The sequence below is a fragment of the Octopus bimaculoides genome, chromosome 1, assembly GCF_046866305.1.
Source record: "Octopus bimaculoides isolate indiv1 chromosome 1, ASM4686630v1, whole genome shotgun sequence".
NCBI lineage: Eukaryota > Metazoa > Mollusca > Cephalopoda > Octopoda > Octopodidae > Octopus > Octopus bimaculoides.
The window spans coordinates 164,178,844-164,200,383 of NC_142928.1; positions in this window are offsets into that span (position 1 = coordinate 164,178,844).

The following is a 21,540-nucleotide window of genomic DNA, read 5'->3' on the forward strand; positions in this document are numbered from 1 at the left end:
GTCATTCTATTTGCCTTTTGTGCTTGATATCTAAACAAATCTATGTAACATAAATGTTCTTCAGTAACAGAGAGAAGGAGGGAGAGGGGAAAGAGAGGGAGACGGGGAGACGGGGAGACGGGAGGGGAGACGGGAGGGGAGACGGGAGGGGAGATGTGAGAGGGGGGGAGAGGGGGAGGGGGGATGGGGAGGGGGAGGGGGAAGGGAGGAGGAGGGGGAGGAGAATTTTGTTAGTCTATCTTCAATTTTCAAACAGGAAAGAAAAAAAACATGTGCCTTGCTATGAACTGACAAAACTAGAAGTATGTCAGAAAAATATTATTAATGAGAATCGTTAATATGCTGAATAAAATATCTAGTAGTATTTTAGTTAAGACCCTTTAAATTCTGAGTTCAAATTCTGTTGAGATCCAATTTACATGTCATCCTTCCTGGAGCAATAAAATAAAGAAAGCACCAATCAGGTACAGGGTCCAATTTAATCAACCATAACGCTGTCTCAAAATTTGAAGCTTTGGGCCAATGTTAAGGACATCTTTTGGTCATGAATGACCATGGGATTGCACTGAGCAAGTTCGCCTCCAAGGCACAAGTCCCAGCAAGGTTGTTTATAGAAGACCAGCAGTCACCCATGCAAATCAACCTTCCCTCTCCATGCCACCAATGTTGTCCAAGGTAAAGGCAAAGGCGGATACAGCTTGGTGCCAGTGATGGCAAAACTCATTTCTATGGCTGAGTGAACTGGAGCAACATGAAATAAAGTGACTTGCTCAAGGACACAACATACTGTCCGGTCTGGGAATCGAATTCACTACCTCATGATTGTGAGCCCAATGTTCAAACCACTAAGCCATGTACCTTCACTGTACCAATATTACAAATCAATATATTCTTTTATATTTGATATCCCAAACCCATACAATGGATCAGCCCTGCCTTTTATCTCTCAGAGCAATACCACATCACTTCTCTTTCAGCAATTGGTCTGTATGCTTTAGTAAGAAATCATTAAACTAACTCAACCAAATAGAAAGTACCATCATAAATCTTGCCATTCACAAATTCATGATAACCACCATACAGTTCCAAAGAAGTCTTAAACATATAATGATTATTAACACAACCATTCTTTAACATCAGTCATTTCCTTGGAATCTGGATTTTACCCTTATTCTTCTATCAGAATCATGTTTTCATTTTCAACCTTGTACTTTTAATATGTCAGACTAACAGGCTAATTCTGTAATCATATAAATTCTAGCAGGAATGTATTTGCTGAAGTCATGGATTCATGTGTACAGTTAACAAGACATTGCATAATTCCAATATTAAATAATTCCAATATTTTTCAAATGCATTTGTGTGGTTTCTCAAGATGGCCAAGAAAACAATTAGCTTCATCCTCTTCCTCCTTCTCCTTCTTCTCATCGTTGTTGATTTTATAATAATAATAATAATAATAATAATAATAATAATAATAATAATAATAATAATAATAATTACCAATGCCCTGATGCAGTACCAGGCAGTGTGTTTCATGGCTTCTCATCTTAACTGATTGGAAGTATTATCATGCACATAGTTTTGTCTTGGTATAAAAGATGGGCTACAGCAAATATTATTCTGCATAATACCACAGATTTGCTTGTCAGTTGTTTGACCTTAACCAGTTGAGCATGTCCCTTGGTGACTGACGATATGTGCATTTCTGATCACGAGCAGAAGTAGTGGGGGAGCATCATAGCCATGTACTGAGAGGAATTCTTTGGGGTTTGAATAATTCACCTTTGGAAATGGTTTCAAATTTTGGCACAAGGCCAACAATTTCAGGAAGGGAAAAAGTTGGTTACAACCTCAGTATTCAACTGGTACTTATTTTATTGACTTAAAAAGGATGAAAGGTAAAATCAACCTTGGCAAAATTTGAATTCAAAATGTGAAGATGGACGAAATGCTGCTGAGCATTTTGCTTGTTGTGTTAACAATTCTGCCAGCTTGTCATGTTAAGCATTTCATCTGCCTCCCTAGTGATTTTGCCAGTGCACCACTCTAATAATTGTAATGATGATGATAATGATGATGATGGTGGTGGTGGTGGTGGTGATAACAAAGAGTAAAAATGATTTTAAAATCCAACATGAATGCATGAAATCTAGTCACTGCAATGAATATCTGGGCAGTTGCAGTGGTTAGATATAGTGCATCCATTCTCAGATGAACTGAAAAAGAGAAATCAAAAGTTAAATTGAAAGACAAGAAAGTTAATGACATTGTATGGAGCTTTACAATCTAAAGCAAATATAAATAGATTGTACATGAAGAAAAAAAAATAGTGGTAGAGGTATCATCAGTGTGTAATATTGTATAAAATGTGAAAGACGAATGCTTTCAGAATATTTGCTAAACAGTGATGAAGAGGTGCTGCAATATGCAACAGAAGATATACTCTATTACTCTATTCTCTCTATTACTCTGTTACTTGTTTCAGTCATTTTACTGTGGCCATGCTGGAGCACTGCCTTAAGTCGAGCAAATCGACCCCAGGACTTATTCTTTGGATGCCTAGTACTCATCCTATCGGTCTCTTTTGCCGAACCGCTAAGTTACGGGGACATAAACACACCAGCATCGGTTGTCAAGCGATGTTGGGGGAACAAACACAGACACACAAACATATACACACACATACATACATATATATATATATATATATATATATATATATATATGTATGTATGTGTGTGTATATATGTGTGTGTGTGTGTGTGTGTGTGTGTATATATATATATATATATATATATATATATAAAATATATAGTTTTAGGGAAAATAACCAATTTTCAAGAACTCATCGATGAAAATCCACTATCACATATTTTTCATCGATGAGTTCTTGAAAATTGGTTATTTTCCCTAAAACTATATATTTTATATATACTTTATCTATAAGGCTCAATTTAATTTTAATTTTTTATAAATTGATTTTAATTGAGTTTTTTACCTGTAATTTTGGATTTTGTCCCTAATATTATTATTATATATATATATATATATATATATATATATATATATACATATATACGACAGGCTTCTTTCAGTTTCCGTCTACCAAATCCACTCACAAGGCTTTGGTCAGCCCGAGGCTATAGTAGAAGACACTTGCCCAAGGTGTCATGCAGTGGGAATGAACCTAGAACGATGTGGTTGGTAAGCAAGCTACTTACCACACAGCCACTCCTGCGCCTATGAGTATAAATGCAGATGAAATGTTTGGTAAAGAAGAAAGAGTTTAACCAAAGAGTTGAAGAGAAGATCTGAAAATGAGAATGCCTGGTCAGTGTAAAAGTGATACACAGTATATCAAGGATAAAACAACATCAAGGACATGGTTTAAGCAAGTCAATTTGAACAAGGCAGTTAAAGTTTTGTAATTGCAGTACAAGACCAAGTTCTTGCTACGAATACAGTGCAGTATAACATCTATAAAATTTCTGACACCCAGAAATGCAGAATGTAGAAACTGTAACCTACTTGGTAAATGGATGTGAAAGCCTTGTACAAAAAGAATACAAGCAACACCATGATAAAGTTTGTTTGTACCTTCATATGCTTTTTATTTTGTAAATGCCAATATGAAGTAACAAAGAATTGGTATGAGCATGTGGCTAGTAAAGTAATGCATGACGAAGGGAAAGCAATGATATTCTGAGATTACGATTTTCTAATTGATAGAGTAATTGCACATCGCTGCCTGAATGTGGTTGTGTTGAACAAGAGAGACAAATGCTGTCAAATCATTGACATAGCCATGCCAAATGACATGAATATCATTAATAAAGAGGCTGAAAAAAAATCACAAAGTACTTCAAACTGAAAGTGGAGTTAGAATGACAATTTGAAATACAAGAGGGTAATGTAAAAGTGATATTAGCTGTAATTGGGGGCATTAGGGTCAATACCATTGAAACTTCAAGACTTCTTAAAGCAGTTGGGAATACCATTCAAGATTGGTGTCATACAAAAATAAGCCTTTATAGGTACTGCACACATTTTAAGGAAAGTATTACCTGTCTGAAGTTCTTGTGACTTGACAGATGACTAAATACTCTGGTGCATTTTGCATCTACACCACATGACAAAGTAATAATGATAATAATCTTTTATACTATTCTTTTATCCTTTTATTTGTTTCAGTCATTTGATTGTGGCCATGCTGGAGTACCACATTTAGTTGAAGAAATTGACCCCAGGACTTATTCTTTGTAAGCCTAGTACTTATTCTATCAGCCTCTTTTGCTGAACTGCTAAGTTATGGGGATGTAAACACACCAGCATTAGTTGTCAAGCAATGGTGGGGGGACAAACACAGACAGAAACATATACACACACACACACACACACACACATATATATATATATGAAACCCGGGTCCGTTCGTGCTACAGATCATGATGAGAGGGATAACTTCCCTTGGCAAAACAAACAGGACACAGTAGTGTGTCGATAAGCCAGCTGGAGGAGATGTCCTCCTGGGGCTAAAAGCAACAGTAACATCCACCCCTAGGGGTCAGCCACACTTAAGTGGCAATATACTTTACTTTATCGTGCAGTTACTGTTAATACTTCATTTAGAGAATTAACATTGCTTATATATATACACACACACACATATATATATATATATATATATATATATATATATACACATACATGACGGGCTTCTTTCAGTTTCTGTCTACCAAATCCACTGGCAAAGCTTTGGTCATCCTGAGGCTATAGTAGAAAACACTTGCACAAGGTGCTATGCAGTGGGACTGAACCCAGAACCACGTGGTTGGTAGGCAAGCTACTTACCACTTAACCATTCCTGGAATTCTTAAGGCAGGGGCTAGTTGATAACATTGACCCCAGTACTTGACTGGTACTTATTTCATCAACTCCAAAAAGATGAAAGTCAAAGTCAACCTCAGCGGAATTTGAACTCAGAACCATAAAAATGGATGAAATGCTACCAAGCATTTTGTCCAGTGTGCTAATGATTCTGCCAGCTTGCCACCATATAATGATAATTATTATTATTGTTGTTTCTATTATTATTATGATTATTATTATTATTATTAGTATTATCATTATTCCAATGAGGTCAACTTTACCTTTCATTCTTTCAGGGTCAATAAAATAAGAACTAGTTAAGCATTGGGGGTGATGTAATTGATTATCCTCGTTTCCCAAATTCTAGGCCTTGTGCCTATAGCAGAAAGGATTATTGTTATTACTATTATTATCATCATCATCATCATCATTATTTTTGTTATGATGATGATTATTATTATTATTATTATTATTATTATTATTATTATTATCATTATTATTATTTAAGGCAGTGAGCTGACAAAATGATTAGGTGCCATTAGCGGCATTTTGTCTGTCACCACGTTCTGAGTTCAAATGCTTTTCATCCTTTCGGGGTTGATAAAATAAGTACCAGTTGAGTACTGTGGTTGATGTAATCGGCTTACCCCCTCCCCCAAAATTTCAAGTCTTGTGCCTGTAGTAGAAAGGATTATTATTATTATTATTATTATTATTATTATTATTGAGTGAGAGAGCTGTGCATACCAGTAGTAGTAGTAGTGGTATGAAGGCATTTTTCTAGTCTCTTTGAGATATGATTTATTCAAGCATTAGCAAAGGTAATTTCCTTTGGAGTACTTGTAAGAAGAATTGTAATTACCTAAGGAAAGCTTGTCCTTAATACCTGGAGGTAGACATTTAAAAAAAATGGTTTGTTTCGCAAACATCTAAAATTCTATTTACCCACATTATATTTTCACATCAAAAATGGGTATCACACATAATTACGCTACGCAACAAAACATTACAATGGCTTGAAAAACAATATGAAATTAAAAGAAACAATTAAATGTATAAAAAAAGCAGAAGAAAACGAGCACTTTAGAGAACATTCAATTGAAGTAATGCCATAAATGCCCATATAAATAATGTGGAAGACACAGACAGTAATAACAACAACAGCAGTAGCAACTATTTGACAATACCAAACCTTACCTCAATGCAAAATGAACTGATGGAAATTTAAGATCTATTCACAGTTATAACATCAAAAATAGAAGAAAAGGGGAAACAATGTGAAAGGGGAATTATTTTGTGAAACCAAACAGCATTTCTTTACCATAGATGATAATCGAGAAGGAAAAGAGAAAAATTATATACCTCTGCTTAAGGAAAAATGGAAACGGATTTCATTTTCCCTCACGTCAAGTGGTGCAACAAGCTTTCCAAGATATATTTCCTTTTTTCTTTTATTCTTTTACTTGTTTAAGTAATTTGACTTCAGCCATGCTGGAGCACCTCCTTAAAGTGTTTTTCAGTTGAAGAAATTGCCCCAGGATTATTCTTTGTAAGCCTAGAACTGATTCTACCAGTCTCTTTTGCTGAACCACTAAGTTACGGGGACATAACCCGCTGACATTAGTTGTCAAGCGATGGTGGTGGGATGGACACAGACACAAAGACACACAAAAACATAAATATATATGCATATATATATGTGTGTGTGTGTGTGTGTGTGTGTGTGTGTGTGTGTGTGTGTGTGTGTGTGCTTCTTTCAGTTTCTTTCTACCAAATCCACTCACAAGGCTTTTGTTGGCCCAAGGCTATAGTAGAGGACAATTACCTAAGGTGCCACACAGTGAAATTGAACTTGGAATCATGTGGTTGGGAAGCAAGCTTCTTACCACACAGCCACGTTTGCACCTATGTGCCATGTCTACACTTATAGACAACTATCTGGAGAAGTTGTTTCAATTGAATAGAGAAAGATGGGGCACTATTTTGCTTTGCCTTTAAAACTGAGGACAGTCAAAAAACAGACAGAAATTGTTGGACATGTCTTTGACTGTATATTTTGCACCAGTATAAAGGTGAAAGAAATGCAAAAGTCGCAATAAGAGACATGGAAAAAGACATAGATCCATAGCAAGCAGCGATTTTTGTGTTGCAGTAAAGAAGAATTGTCAAATCAGGAATAATGAAAAGTGATCTGCAGCAAGGCATCAGTAAAATGGATTTGCAAGTCTCAATAACCTCTGAATACTTCTGGAACTGTGCCAAACAGAAGGCACTGATATAGAGGTCATACAATTAAGGAGACAGAGGAGAAAGCCTACTTGCCTTGGAGTTGAATATGTAGAAGAGCTGTAAAAAATTAAGTAAAAGTAAGGAAAACAAGGAAGATGAAGAGCAACAGAAAAAAAATACAGTTTCCAGAGAACCATGGAAATAGTAAAGAAGATATCTTTAGGTCTAGAATCATAAGTAAATGAGCAAACACCACATCTAATGGTACCAACTTGTAGTGGATGGCAGTGAGGAAGAAGTAATAATTACTGATCAGCATTTCTAAGCAGAAGGAAAAAGAAAAAAAAAAATTGCAGAAAATGAAAATATGGCATAAAACGAAAAAATTGCAGAAAATGCAAATATGGCATAAAATGATAAAAATAAGTGAGGAGGAACAATTTCTTACAAATGATAACAAAATCCTTCTCCTGTAATATATCAAAGAAAATGAAGAGAACAAAGATGAAGTAATATTATTTTTTGAAAATCAAATACAGTTAATAGACACATCTCTCTCTCTCTCTCTGGTACCATGGATTTTCTGAAGAAATTGGAATGATACAACAATTAGGTTTAGAATATAAACAGCATGTAAACAAGAGATTTTCTAGTAAAATATAAACCAAGATATAACACCAAATTTAAAAGGGAATACACTCAGGATGCTGGTGTTTTCCAATCCCAAATGTCTCAGAAAATGCTCACTGGTGCATTTGATTACACTTGAACACGATCTGAAAAATGGTTAAGTGAAGAGGATTATGGAGTGACCCAACTCAATCTAGCCAGAAAATTTTCATATTCTTTTATTCTTTTATTATAATTTTTTCTATTTATTTCCTTGCAAATATGTGTGAGTATTATTTATGGATTTTTGTGTGTGTGTGTGTGCGTGTGTAGGTGCAAGCATAGCTATCTCGTAAGAAACTGGCTTGTCAGCCACATGGTTCTAGGTTCAGTCCCACTGTGTAGCAAATTAGGCAAGTGTCTTCTACTATAGCCATGGGCTGACCAGAGCCTTGTGAGGGAATTTGGTAAATGGAAACTGAGAGAAGCCCACTTGTTGTTTATTTATATATACTATATATACATACATACATACATACATACATACACATATATATATATATATATATATATATATATATATATATATATATATATATATATATATATATATATATATTTGAATGTGTGCCTTTGGGTCTGTATTTGTCCTCCACCACCACTTGACAACTGGTGTTTATGTGTTTCCATACCTCTAACTTAGCAGTTCCGTAAAGAGACTGATAGATTTGTGATTTGTCCTCTTTCCTGCTTATGTATCTCATCATCATCATCATCATCATCGTTTAACGTCCGTTTTCCATCCTGAGATGGGTTGAATGGTTTGATTGAGATCTGCAGAGCCAGTGGCTGTACTAGGCTCCAATCTGATCTGACAATGTTACTACAGCTGGATGCTCTTCCTAACGCCAACCACTCTGAGAGTGTAGTGAGTACTTTTTATGTGCCACCAGCACAGGAGCCAGTCAGGCAGGCCTGGCATCGAGCACGTTCAGATAATGATTTTTACATGCCATTAGCATGGGAGCCAGTCAGGGAGTACTGGCATTGGCCACGTTCAGATGGTGCTGTTTAGATACCACAGGCACGGGAGCCAGTCAAAGGCTTGTCAAAGGCTTTCTCCAAACCTGTCAAAGGCTTTCTCCATGTCAACAAAAGCCAGGTACAGAGGTATATGTATATATATATATATATATATATACACACACCGATTTGTGTATTTGTTTTGCAAGATTCTTGGTGTGAAAGCATGTGTCAAAACAGATTTTGTTATACTTGGGAATGGTCATTTTTGTCAGTTAAACACATGCACACACACACACACACACACACACACATATATATATATATATATATATATATATATATATGTATGTATGTGTGTGTGTGCAACATACATTCATACCCTATACTTTGTAAGTATATATATGCATGTGTGTGGGTGAGAGAGAGAGAGAGAGAGAGAGAGAGAGAGAGTGTGTGTGTGTGTGTGTGTGTGTGTGTGTGTGTGTGTGTGAGTTTGTTTGTGTTTGTGTTTGTGATGTCTCATGCTCTGTTTATATAATATGCCTTCTACTTTTATGGTTCTTCCTTTGGCGTCACTTTGGCTGTTATTTTGTGATGCTTTTGTTTCATCTTATCGTTATCTTTATCACATGCAATCATTTATTCCCTTGCCTGTCTTGATGGTGTGCAGGTGGTTGGCAAACCTTCTTGTCCCCATGTCCATTAAACAAAATCAATTCTCCAGAGAAACTCTTTGACATCCTTTAAGTAGGATAAGGGTTTCTTTTTTCATTTCCCTCTTCTTTTCCTCTTTCCCCTTTTATCTCTCTTTCCTTTTCTTCCTCTGTTTCAATCCCTTGAATATGTTGATTAATTTATTGTCATATATATTTAACATCCAAATAGCATTCCATATTTGCTCTCTCAACTGGAATTGAGACAAGAGGGTCACCGTGCATTATATACTTTTTGTGTGAAAAATCCTAAATGTTAAATTTTGCTCTTAATTCTCCTGAAGGAAATGGTCCTTTTACATGATGTAATTGTTTTGTACATAAAGGGTGCAGAGCATTGCACCGAGAACCAGCTGGTGGAGAATCTGCCTAGGGTTAAACGAGTAGTAACATTCAACTGCCACTTTGATGTGGCGGCTTGCTAATTGTTTTGTTCATCAATAAAAAAAACATATCTGAAACAGCTGTAGTGAACCTCAGCCCATTGTGTTATTATCTATACTACATCACAGTCAGAACCTTCCCTGCATTGGATGTTTTGCCAACAGAGGACCATGGACTGCATACCAGTGTATAGTCATGTATGACTATACATATACATAGTGTATTTGGTCTATACTTGTGAATGTATGTGTAGTGGGAAGGACAAATCACTATTTATTATAGTAAGTAAGTGTCTGTTCATGCTGTTGTAGCATGGGTATGCTATCCCTGACACTGCCTTGATGCCTTTGTTATTTAAAGACTTTGATTCCAGTGGATCCTGAAAATTATATATATATATATATATATATATATATATATATATATATAAGCTTGTCATATATATATGCATCCAGTAGGTTAGAGGACTGTGTTAGCCTTCAATGTCTGTTTTGGCATGGTTTCTATAGCTAGATGATCTTTCTAATATATATATATATATATATATATATATATATATATATATATATATATATATATATATATATATATATATATATATATGTGCGTGTGTGTGTGTGTAATATATGTATATAAACGGTTAGCTGAGTTAGAGGTTAAAAAAACCGTCTAAGGGATAGAAGTATCCATTACACTACCAGTATATTACTTATGTTTAACCATAGGCATACATATGCAAGTATATTATGCTCATAAATTATAGGTAAAGACAAGGATAAACATGGAATTATCAAGAATTAATATTTAAAGAAAACAGAAAATGGAGAAATATTAATGAACAACGATTGACTTACATCAATTATTCTTTATTAATTTAATACAAATAGACTGCATCCCATCTAACAGCTGTTTCTGCTTCCAATGTTGTATGGTATTGCCATTGATATGTTATAAATATTTATCATATTTGGTAATAAAACTGATCTGAAACATGAAGCTTCATCAGAGTGAAGAATAAATAAAGAAAAGCATAGAGAAGAAAAAGGGAAAAGTTGAAAAGTTCTTCTTTATTTATTCTTATATATATTGGTTAAATAAAATGAGACAATAGCGCCAAGGCAGTATGAAATTTCTAGGACATTGTATAAAGAGAAGGGTAGTCTTACAACTGTTCCAGGGATATAAAAGATATCAGAAAGTTAAATAGAAGGAAATAGTGGAGTTATTAATACCTGCACACTATCCATTTGTTATAACAAAATATGAACTCCTATCGGAGCTTATATACTTTGGACAAGAAGCCTTTTTACCCATTCTATACAACACATTCCTTGGATAATAGAACAGCAAGTTTAACATCCAACATATATTTTTATTTTTATTATTATATTTCCCTTTATACCTCCTATATCTCTCCCTTTCCAAAATAACTTCTTATATTGAACTCTACTATTTCCTGCTATTTAATTCTCGTATATCATCTCTGATGATGGGATATCTTTTATATCCCTGAAACAGCTGTAAGACTACCCTCCTGTTTATAAAATGTCCTAGAAATTTCACACTGCCTTGGCTTTGTTGTCTCATGTTATTTAATCTATACATTCTCACACAGGACCCACATTAGACTCCTTACTCTTACTATTATCGAACCAGGAGTCTAACAGTGGTCCTTAATAAACACAATATATGTTTTTATGTGCTACTATTAGTTTCATATACTGAGAGCATGCCAGTCAGTATTTTTTAACACATCTGGTGTCCTGCACAATCTTCAGTGACTGAAGATTGTAGCACATAAAAACATATATTGCGTTTATTGAATAATATTTATCTCTCACCAGATGGAGTGCTTTTTTGTGGATCTTGCCATCATGGAACAGTATGCTATATGTGTCTCTTTGTGTGTGTGTATTTATATATGTGTATATGTGTTTATATGTATGCATATTTGTATGCTTATGTATTTATAAGTGTGTGTGTGTGTGTATGTTTGTACACGTGTGTGCCTGTACCTATAAAATTCTTAATATGTCCTTCTATATATTCTATTATGTCTCTTAGCACTCCCTTCATATTTGTAAATGCATTTTTTTTTTGTTGCACTCCACATTATCCTTTCTTTCTTTGCAACCCCTTGTGAGTTCTTCAGGCCCTTGTGGCTAATAAAGAAAAGCTTATTATTATTATCATTATTATTGTCGTATTTATATTTTTAATTATATTCTTAATGCTCTGGTGGATTATGCATATAAATCTTTTGTGTCATCAAAGCAAACTATACTGAAGGTTTTTTTTTTTTCAAAGGCTGAAAATTGCATGCTTACATGTTTCTCTATATGTGCGTGATTGTGTGTTATCAACCTCCACCTCGTATGTGTGTGTGTGTGTGGATGTATGTGTGTGTATAGATGTGTGTATGTGTTTCATGCATATCTATGATATGTGTTTATATATATGTGTATGCTTGTATATTGGTGTGCAAAGTGGTTATTGATCTACTTGCCTATACTACAGTACAAACACCAGCTCAGACTTAGAGCAACAGTTATCTATCACTTTCTAACATAAATCAGCTGAGCTAGCACCAGTGACCATCAAACAGAATTAGTTGCCTGGAGAAACACAACACACACATACATACAACACTTACATGAAATGCATGGTAACCATTTGAAATATAGGAGAATATATGTAGCATCAGAGTAAAAAGAAACCAGTCAAAAGGGAACTGCAGTTAATCAGAAAATAAAACAGCTTGGTCAAGTTTTACACCACAAAAAATATACCAGGAATTTTCTCCCCTTGCATTAACCTCTTCAACTATTAAGGAACATATATGCATTAGTCATTCTACTGTCATAAGCAGCACACTCTTAACAATTTGTTATTGTTGTTGCTGATGTTGCTATTCCCCCACTACCTCCATATATGTTTACCTTTTCTTTTTTACATTTTCTTTCTCCTATAGTGAACCTATTTCTCATATATTTATGTTGCTTAATACAGTAAACTCTCTCCTATTCGATACCACCAAGTATTGCTAAGTTTTCTGGATATCTGATCATCATTTTTTAGATTTCCACATCATCATCATCATCGTTTTAACATCTGCTTTCCATGCTGGCTTGGGTTGGACGGTTTGACTGAGGACTGGCAAGCCAGTAGGCTGCACAAGGCTCCAATCTGATCTGGCAGTGTTTCTACAGCTGGATGCCCTTCCTAATGCCAACCACTCTGAGAGTGTAGTGGGTGCTTTTTACATGCCACCAGTACAGGAGCCAGTCAGAGTACACTGGCATCGACCACATTCAGATGGTGCTTTTTATGTGCCACCTGTACAGGAGCCAGTCAAGGGCACTGGCATTGACAACATTTAGATAGTGCTTTTTACATTCCACCTGTACAGGAACCAGTCAGGGTCGTGCTTTTTACGTGCTGCAGTATGTTACAAAACTCATTAAAAAATCTTGATATATGCATCAATATTATCATTAATAGTCTGATTATCTTTCATCTTTTATTTCTTATTTGTTTCTGTCATTAGACTGTGGCCATGCTGGGGCACTGCCTTGAAGAATTTTAGTTCAACAAATCAAACCCAGTACTTATCATTTTTTAAAGCCTGGTTTCTTTTGTTGAACTGCTAAGTGAGGGGGGCGTAAACAAACCAACACTGGTCACCAAGTAGTGGAAAGTGAGGGAGACACTTATCTAACGTGCTGCACAGTGGGACCGAACCCAGAACCACGTGGTTGGAAAGCAAGCTTCTTACCACACAGCCATGAAATGAAATAAATAGGAAGAAATGTAAAATATTATTTAAGTAAAGCCCAGGGCTTGAAATCATATCATTAGGAAGCAAACTTCTGAAAACACTCGGTCATACCTGCACCTCACTTTATTTAATTATCAGGAACAGGTACACCAGCTATTTGGGAATGTTATTTGAAATGGACTGGTATTATCTCCCAAGTGAGATTCATTAATCATCTGTTTAAGACTATTTATTTAAGATCAAAGACTTTTGAGTGGAGACATAATTGATGATTAGTTGGAGAACTTATCACAATTTTGGGAGTGGATTCCAATAATCTTCCTACTTTCTGTTCAAATCCTTTACCATTTCTTCAGTATGCTTCCTTTGGTATAAGAAATATAGCAGTATCCATACTCTTGCTTCTCTCTCTCACTCACTCACACTCACACACACACACACACACACACTAAAATTTGAAATTTCTTTTAACACTATTTTCTGTCAAATATGACAAATATTTATTACTTTCAGAATCTTTAGAACTAGAGAAATTGTGTTGTGTTATTTGGTTTGGCCCTATATGTTCTGCTGGAGGCGCAATGGCCCAGTGGTTAGGACAGCAGACTCGCGGTCATAGGATCGCGGTTTCAATTCCCAGACCGGGCGTTGTGAGTGTTTATTGAGCAAAAACACCTAAAGCTCCACGAGGCTCCGGCAGGGGATGGTGGCGAACCCTGCTGTACTCTTTCACCATCAACTTTCTCTCACTCTTACTTCCTGTTTCTGTTGTGCCTGTAATTCAAAGGGTCAGCCTTGTCACACTGTGTCACGCTAAATATCCTCAAGAACTACGTTAAGGGTACACGTGTCTGTGGAGTGCTCAGCCACTTGCATGTTAATTTCACGAGCAGGCTGTTCCATTGATCGGATCAACTGGAACCCTCGTTGTCGTAAGCGACGGAGCGCCAACATATGTTCTGCATTCAAAGTCTGCCAGTATAGGCTTTGCCTATCATCTTTCTACAGTCATGGAGTGTCAAGATTTTTCCTTCCTAGGTTCCTTGCCTTATGTAGGTGGATTGTCCTTATTTATTTCTGTACTAAATTTTTAACTCATTTTAATGAAACTGTTAAACTGTCCATAGTTTGTCTACCCTATGTGAAAGGCTTCTCTGAAAAGATACAAAAGATATGCGGCCCATATGACATCGGGAAAGTATTCAAAAGTAATACAACACTTCGCAAATATTTTCTTTGAGTAAAACCACCAATAGAAGAGAATATGACCAAGAATTGCATGTACTCCATCCCATGCAGCTGTGGTAGGTTATACAAATGCAAAACATACCGCCCTCTCAAAATAAGGGTAGAGGAACATCGCAAAGCTGTGACACAGGGAGACATTGATAAATCGAGTATAGCTGATCATATATGGAAAAATGGAGACCACCTCCCCCTGTGGGATGAAGTTAAAATAATAGACAGAGAACACCACTGGAAAATATGAAAACTAAAAGAAGCAGCACATATGCTAGAATACAACAACCTCCTAAGCTGACTGAGTGCAGATATAAGTAGCATATGGGAACCAGTATTAAGGAAGGATAGGAGAATATTAGATTTATAAGCCCTAAATTCACTCCATAATTGCCCATGGGCATATGGTGTAGTGGTTAAGAGCGCGGGCTATTAACCCCAAATTAACCCCAAGATTCCGAGTTCGATTCCTAGCAGTGACTTGAATAATAAAATCGAAAAATACCTTAGGAATGAGAACTCGGGTTCGAAATTTCCCCAAGGCACCTGATGAAGGCTGGAGGGTTACACACACACACACAAACACGTGGTAAGCAGCTTGCTTACAAACCACATGGTTCTGGGTTCAGTTCCACTGCGTGGCACCTTGGGTAAGTGTCTTCTACTATAGCCTCGGGCCGACCAAAGCTTTGTGAGTGTTGATTTGGTAGACGGAAACTGAAAGAAGCCCATCACATACATGTATATATATATATGTGTGTTGTGTGTTTGTGTTTGTGTTTGTGTGTCTGTGTTTGTCCCCCCAGCATCACTTAACAACTGATGGTGGTGTGTTTATGTCCCCGTAACTTAGCGGTTCGGCAAAAGAACCGATAGAATAAGTACTAGGCTTACAAAGAATAAGTCCTGGGGTCGATTTGCTCAACTAAAAGGGGTGCTCCAGCATGGCCACAGTCAAAAGACTGAAACAAGTAAAAGAGTAAAGAGAGAGAGATATATATTCATATATTCATACATAATTGTGATTGCTACATCTTCACAGATGATTGCTTCCTCATTGTCAACAGCATTCCTGACTTCATATCTATGACTTCTCAGATGACTATTTAGTCCTGTTGCAGTTCTGTGAACTTCCACTGGTTAGGTCTGCACATGTCACCACTTTTCCATTACCATAGGATTTTCGTTAGATACAATGATAAATAAAGTCACCATAAAAGAGATATCTATATGTCATTGGATTATAGTGATAAACACTTGTACAACAAGAGAACCACTGTATTAGTCTTGTGATTACTTCCTAGTGATAGGCTGAAGTGAGATGACCAGTCATCACATGAAACTGTAGGTTTTACATCAGTGGCCCTTTCCTGGAAGGGCAATGTGACAACAGCTAGGGGTCCCTCACTACCAGTAATTTTACTGCATTCCCTGACACAAACCAAAGATATTTCTGTGTTCTCATAGTCAGATGGACTGTCATCACATGTACTAGTAAATCCATAGCTGGGACCTTGACAGGTGCTACTACTTGTGGCCAAAGTAGCCCTCAGAACAATAATGGCTAAGAGATGATTCCACACTCGTTAGAACCTGGAACTCCTGAAACAGAGCCCTACCACAAGATGCAGTTTAAAGCTATACCCAGGACACACACATATACATACATACATACATACATATATACATACATTCGTTTTGTAACCCTCTTTCATACAATGTTTTGTATTGTATGTATATGCAAAAGGATTATTCTTTTCCTACAGTAGTTTTGTTTTTATTCCATGCTCTCACTGCATTATCAACACTGTCAAACACAACTGTGTGCACTTTGGATAAACACAGCATTTACATTATCTATTGAATTGAAAGTACTCTACATATTACATATCTGGTGTATAATACTGGGATATGAGTTATGTATTTGTTTATATGGTTTTTCATAATTCCCAGTGCACTTACTTATTATAGGGATTTCTTTTAGCCCTCACAGTCTTGTTATCTCAATTTCTAAATCGTTATGTTTGGAAGATTTCTCCACTTATTTTAGAGATACATCATTGCCTGTTGGCACTGATGTTTTGATTAGGAAGCACTTTTTTCTTTTCTGATGGTTATTGATATCAACATCCAGTCAATTATTCTTGATTTTTCACGACACCATGGATTGGTATATTCCAGAACATTACTACTTTATCATTTTCTGAGACGTGTTCTGATATATATTCACCACCAATTTATTTTCCCTTGATATTCCATAATGCTAACCAAAATTACGAGGGGGTACTGAAAGGTTCCTGGTTTTGAGTAAAACAAAATACAGAAGAATCAGTTAATTATGATTTTATTCAACATATTCTCCTCTCAGATTCACACACTTATGGCAGTGGTTCTTCAGTTTTTCAAAGTCCTGTAAAGGAACTTGGAAAGGTGGGCCTCCGTCCAGGCCTTTCGTGATATCCTTAAAGACAGGAACTTTTCAGCATCTTCATGTATAGTGTTTGAAAACCTACAACTCTGTTGTGTATGTCAATGTATTATTTCTTGGAAAAGACTGAGGGATCAGAGGCAAAGTGTCTAACCATTTCTTTCCTAACTCCAGATATTCTACAGGTAATTAATATAGTCTTACTTACTATGTACCTAAGCATTTTACTCTCTGTGGAGCATAGGCTATCAACAACTGTTCCCCACTGTTCTTGACTCTTGGCTGACATTTCTACTTCTTTTCAGCTAGATCCCTGCTTTTTCAACTCTGCCCCAGTATCCTGCCCATATGTTTTCCTGAGGGAAAGCCTTCCATTCCTAGGACTTGGGTGAATTTTCATTGATGCCTTTGTAATTTTGCTTTTTTCTAGGTAGTGGTGTTGATCCCGATGTAAACCCATCTTTTACTCCTGGGAAGAAGTGGTCCATGTTAGTCTGGCCTGTTTTTCAACTGTCCAGCATCGGATAATGGGGGGGGGGGTCTTACTAGGTGTTTATTAAGTGGTGTCAAAAAGTTCCTTGACTAGTTATGTTTAATAAAAAAAATAACTTATTTGCCTAAATTTTAATATTATCTCCTTTGAAATAGTAATCTTGCACAGCAACAGTCCTAACATTCCTGCCACTTTTGGAATTCATCCTGAAAGTCATTTTCCCTAAGTGAGTCAAGGACCTTCTGCAATTTTCTCTTGACCTTGATAACGATCTTAAAACAGTGACCTTTGAGCTGCATTTTCATCTTTGGGAAGAGATGGAAGTCCACAGGTGCTAAATCTGGTAAATAGGGCAGGCGTGGAAGTGACACCATGCAATTTTTGGTGAGAAACTCACAAATGAAGAGAGCTCGGTAACAGGGTGTATTGTCATCATGAAGAATCAAATTTTTCATACTCCTCAGATTTGGTCACTTTTGCTGAATGACTTTAAAACATCATTGTTTTAAACACTTTAAAACATAATTGATTATCCTCCATCAAAACTGATGAATTTATTCCACATTTCTTGGGGTGAAGCTCTTGGCAGGTCTTCCAGAGTGTTCATCATCTTCCAGGTATGTTCTTCTGCTTTTGAAGCTCCTGTGCCACTCAAAACATTGCGTTTGACCAATTGCTTCATTGCTGCAATCTTGCCAAAGTATGCTCAATGTCTCTGTAACAGACTTCCCAAATTTAATGCAAAATTTCACATTGGCTCTTTATTCCAACTTCCTGTCCCTGGTAACATCGCAAACTCCAGCATACACATGATCACAAAACACAAATTCCACAATTTGCAATGTAAACACTGCAATGTCACTTGGCACACTGCCTCATAATGGTCACTTCTAGCTCTCACTGCGCATGCAACTGTGTGTTGCCATCTGTTGGGGCACCACAGAATTAGTTCAGGACCATTTTGATATCACCTCATATACTCTGCTGGCTTAATTCTCAGGGTCATTGCAGCACTCAAACCACCACATCATAACAAGGGCTAGACCTTGTGGTAGTCTGTTTCATTAAATGCTTTTGGTGAGAAGACTTCGATTTTGTGCTGAAATCAAGAATATTTCAGTCTCAGCTTTACATATTTTTTTGTATATTCATTTTCATTCTGTTTATTTATTTGGTTTTTTTTTGCTTTTTTTTCAGGTATTGGATACATGATAAATTTTTTTTACAATTACTTGTGATGGCATACTGCAACTTCACCTTGAACCTTTTTACAATTTCAGTGGCTATTTCTTAATTTCTTTTTCAACACAATCTGTCATTTCAGCTTTTATTTAGTATTTTTGGTGTCCTTTAAAGCAGAACAGTGTTTTTTTTTGTTTTTTTTTTGTATCCTTGCTTTTTCGCAGTTTGTATAGTTTTATTGAATATTTTTTACTTGATATATTTGTCTTATAGTGGGTATTTTCTACTTTCTGGTTGCATAAGGCCCATACCACCTTGTAATTATGATAAATAATCTTTCAATGTCAGATTTTGGGAGAGGCAGTTATCATTTTCCTTGTTTTCCTGTCTAGACTTGTTAGTTTATTTAGCATCCAATTCTGAATTATAACTATAACTTATTATTCAGACATCTAGAGCATTAATGCTTATATTAGCTCTGTTTTAAATATTAATCTAATGTGTATACAATATACCTTCTTAATCTTTTCTTTCATTTATATCGTTCATTGTCTAATGAAATGGGTTCTGAGCTTTCATTAGTCCTTGTTAGGTCTAATTCTCTAATCCCTGTTTCTTTATTTAGTATGAAATTAGTGTTGTTATTTTTTCTCTCTTCAACGTGACATTGATGCATTTTTCTCATGTCAATCTGACATAATTTTTTTATAATAAAGCCATATAATTTTTGCAACAATCACTCTAGTTATTTATCATTTGCTGCCTACAATTCAAGGTCATCCATATACAAAAGGTGCAGCTACTGGGTAGAAAAGAAATAGAGAGAGGGAGCCCTCTTGGAATATTCCATTTCTAAATGGGATGGAGGTTAGTTTTTATAATTCCTACTTTTTGCAAGTATCTATACAATTATTTGCTATATACTTGATGTACCTACTTATTATTGCTGCTTACTCATGGCTAGTAACCCCTGGATCCATTAATGGGAACACTGTTAAAAGCTTTCTGGTAGTCAATCCATTCCATGCCATGTGCAGATATTTCATTCTTCTTCATCCATCTTCAGCTTTGGCACTGATGATCAGTAATTGATCTTCACAACTATATAAGTTTTTGCAGCATCCATTCTATACTTCAGGAAACAACAGATTTTTTTCCAAATATTTATTCTCTGTGATTTTATGGTAGCTAAGGCTTTGTAAGCTTTAAGAATTCCTTGGAAGTCAGGCTATTTATCTGTAATACAGAAATTAATTAAGCTCAGACCACTGGTAGAACACTTAGCACAAGATACAAACAAGGTCACTATGCTCTTCCATCAGACAATTTTGACACATTAATAAACAGAATTGCATGCTCAACCTAGGGTACTCTAATTTTGGTACCAAGACAGGAAGGACAATAACAAGCATGCTGCTTCCTTCTGAGGATGGGATTTTGCACCTGAAATACAAAGGTTTTTGTAAAACTTTCTGCATTGTTGGAAGCTTTTTTATTTTCCTTTTCTTTTTCTACTTCTGTTCACAATGCTTCAAGCAAACTACAATGCTCTTATATACAAAATTAAATTAAATTTAGCTCTTGAAGCCAAGATGAACAAAATACAGGATGAAATTATGGAATACATTGAACAGTGAGGTCTATCAACAAGGAAAAGCAACTGGAGATGATTGTGTGAAGTACAATGCTAACATGAAAGTGAACTGGTAGTTTGACATTAGCCTTTGAACAAAGGAAGATGAAATGGAAGACAAAGTAAGTTGTAGTAAGTCAGAAGTCAAAATTAAAGAAGCAGGCCCATTTAGTGGAATAGAATCCAGGGAACCTTTGTAAAGGTATTGTGACAAGGTTAGAACTGAACAGAGAAGGGGAAGAAGGAGGCTACAACAAGGAAGAAAAGATAGGAGAGAGAAAGAAAGGTGGAGAGAGAGAGAGGGGGAGAGAGAGAGAAGACAAAGCAAGTAGAGGTGGTTATTGAGAAATGCAGTAACGATTTTTCTATTTGATGAAGATTATCAAAATGAAGAGAAATTAATTAAGCATGGACTACAGGTAAAACATATATGACAAGATATAAGAAGGTTACTATACTCTTTCATTAGCTGTTGAATGCATGTCAAGGTCATTTCAGCATATCAATCAACAGACCTACACACATATCTCAGCTCACCAGAGTTTTGGTGTTAACAGGAAAGCAACAAGTATACAAAATTATACAAAAAAATTAGCTCTTAAGACTTAGATAAACTAAATGCAGAATGATGTTACAAGACATGCTAAACAGTGGGAGTCTTTTAACAAGAAAAAGAAAAAGTATAGCCACAAACTGGAGACGATTGTGCAAGGTGTAATGCACATCTTTGTGGTTCTCGTCACTGCATGTCAAAATCTTTAAAAAAATTTTTAATGTATCATATAGATGTAATTTTTGATGCAGAATCTGAATTTGTTATTCATTTATTCCAGAAAAATTTTTTGGAAATGTTACAGGTGTTCAAAGTTTCAGAATTTTCAGCCAATCAGAAAACAGCGTGTTCACTGCCTCTTCTATCATCTGTCACAGTAGCGAGAGGGGTGGGGGGCACTA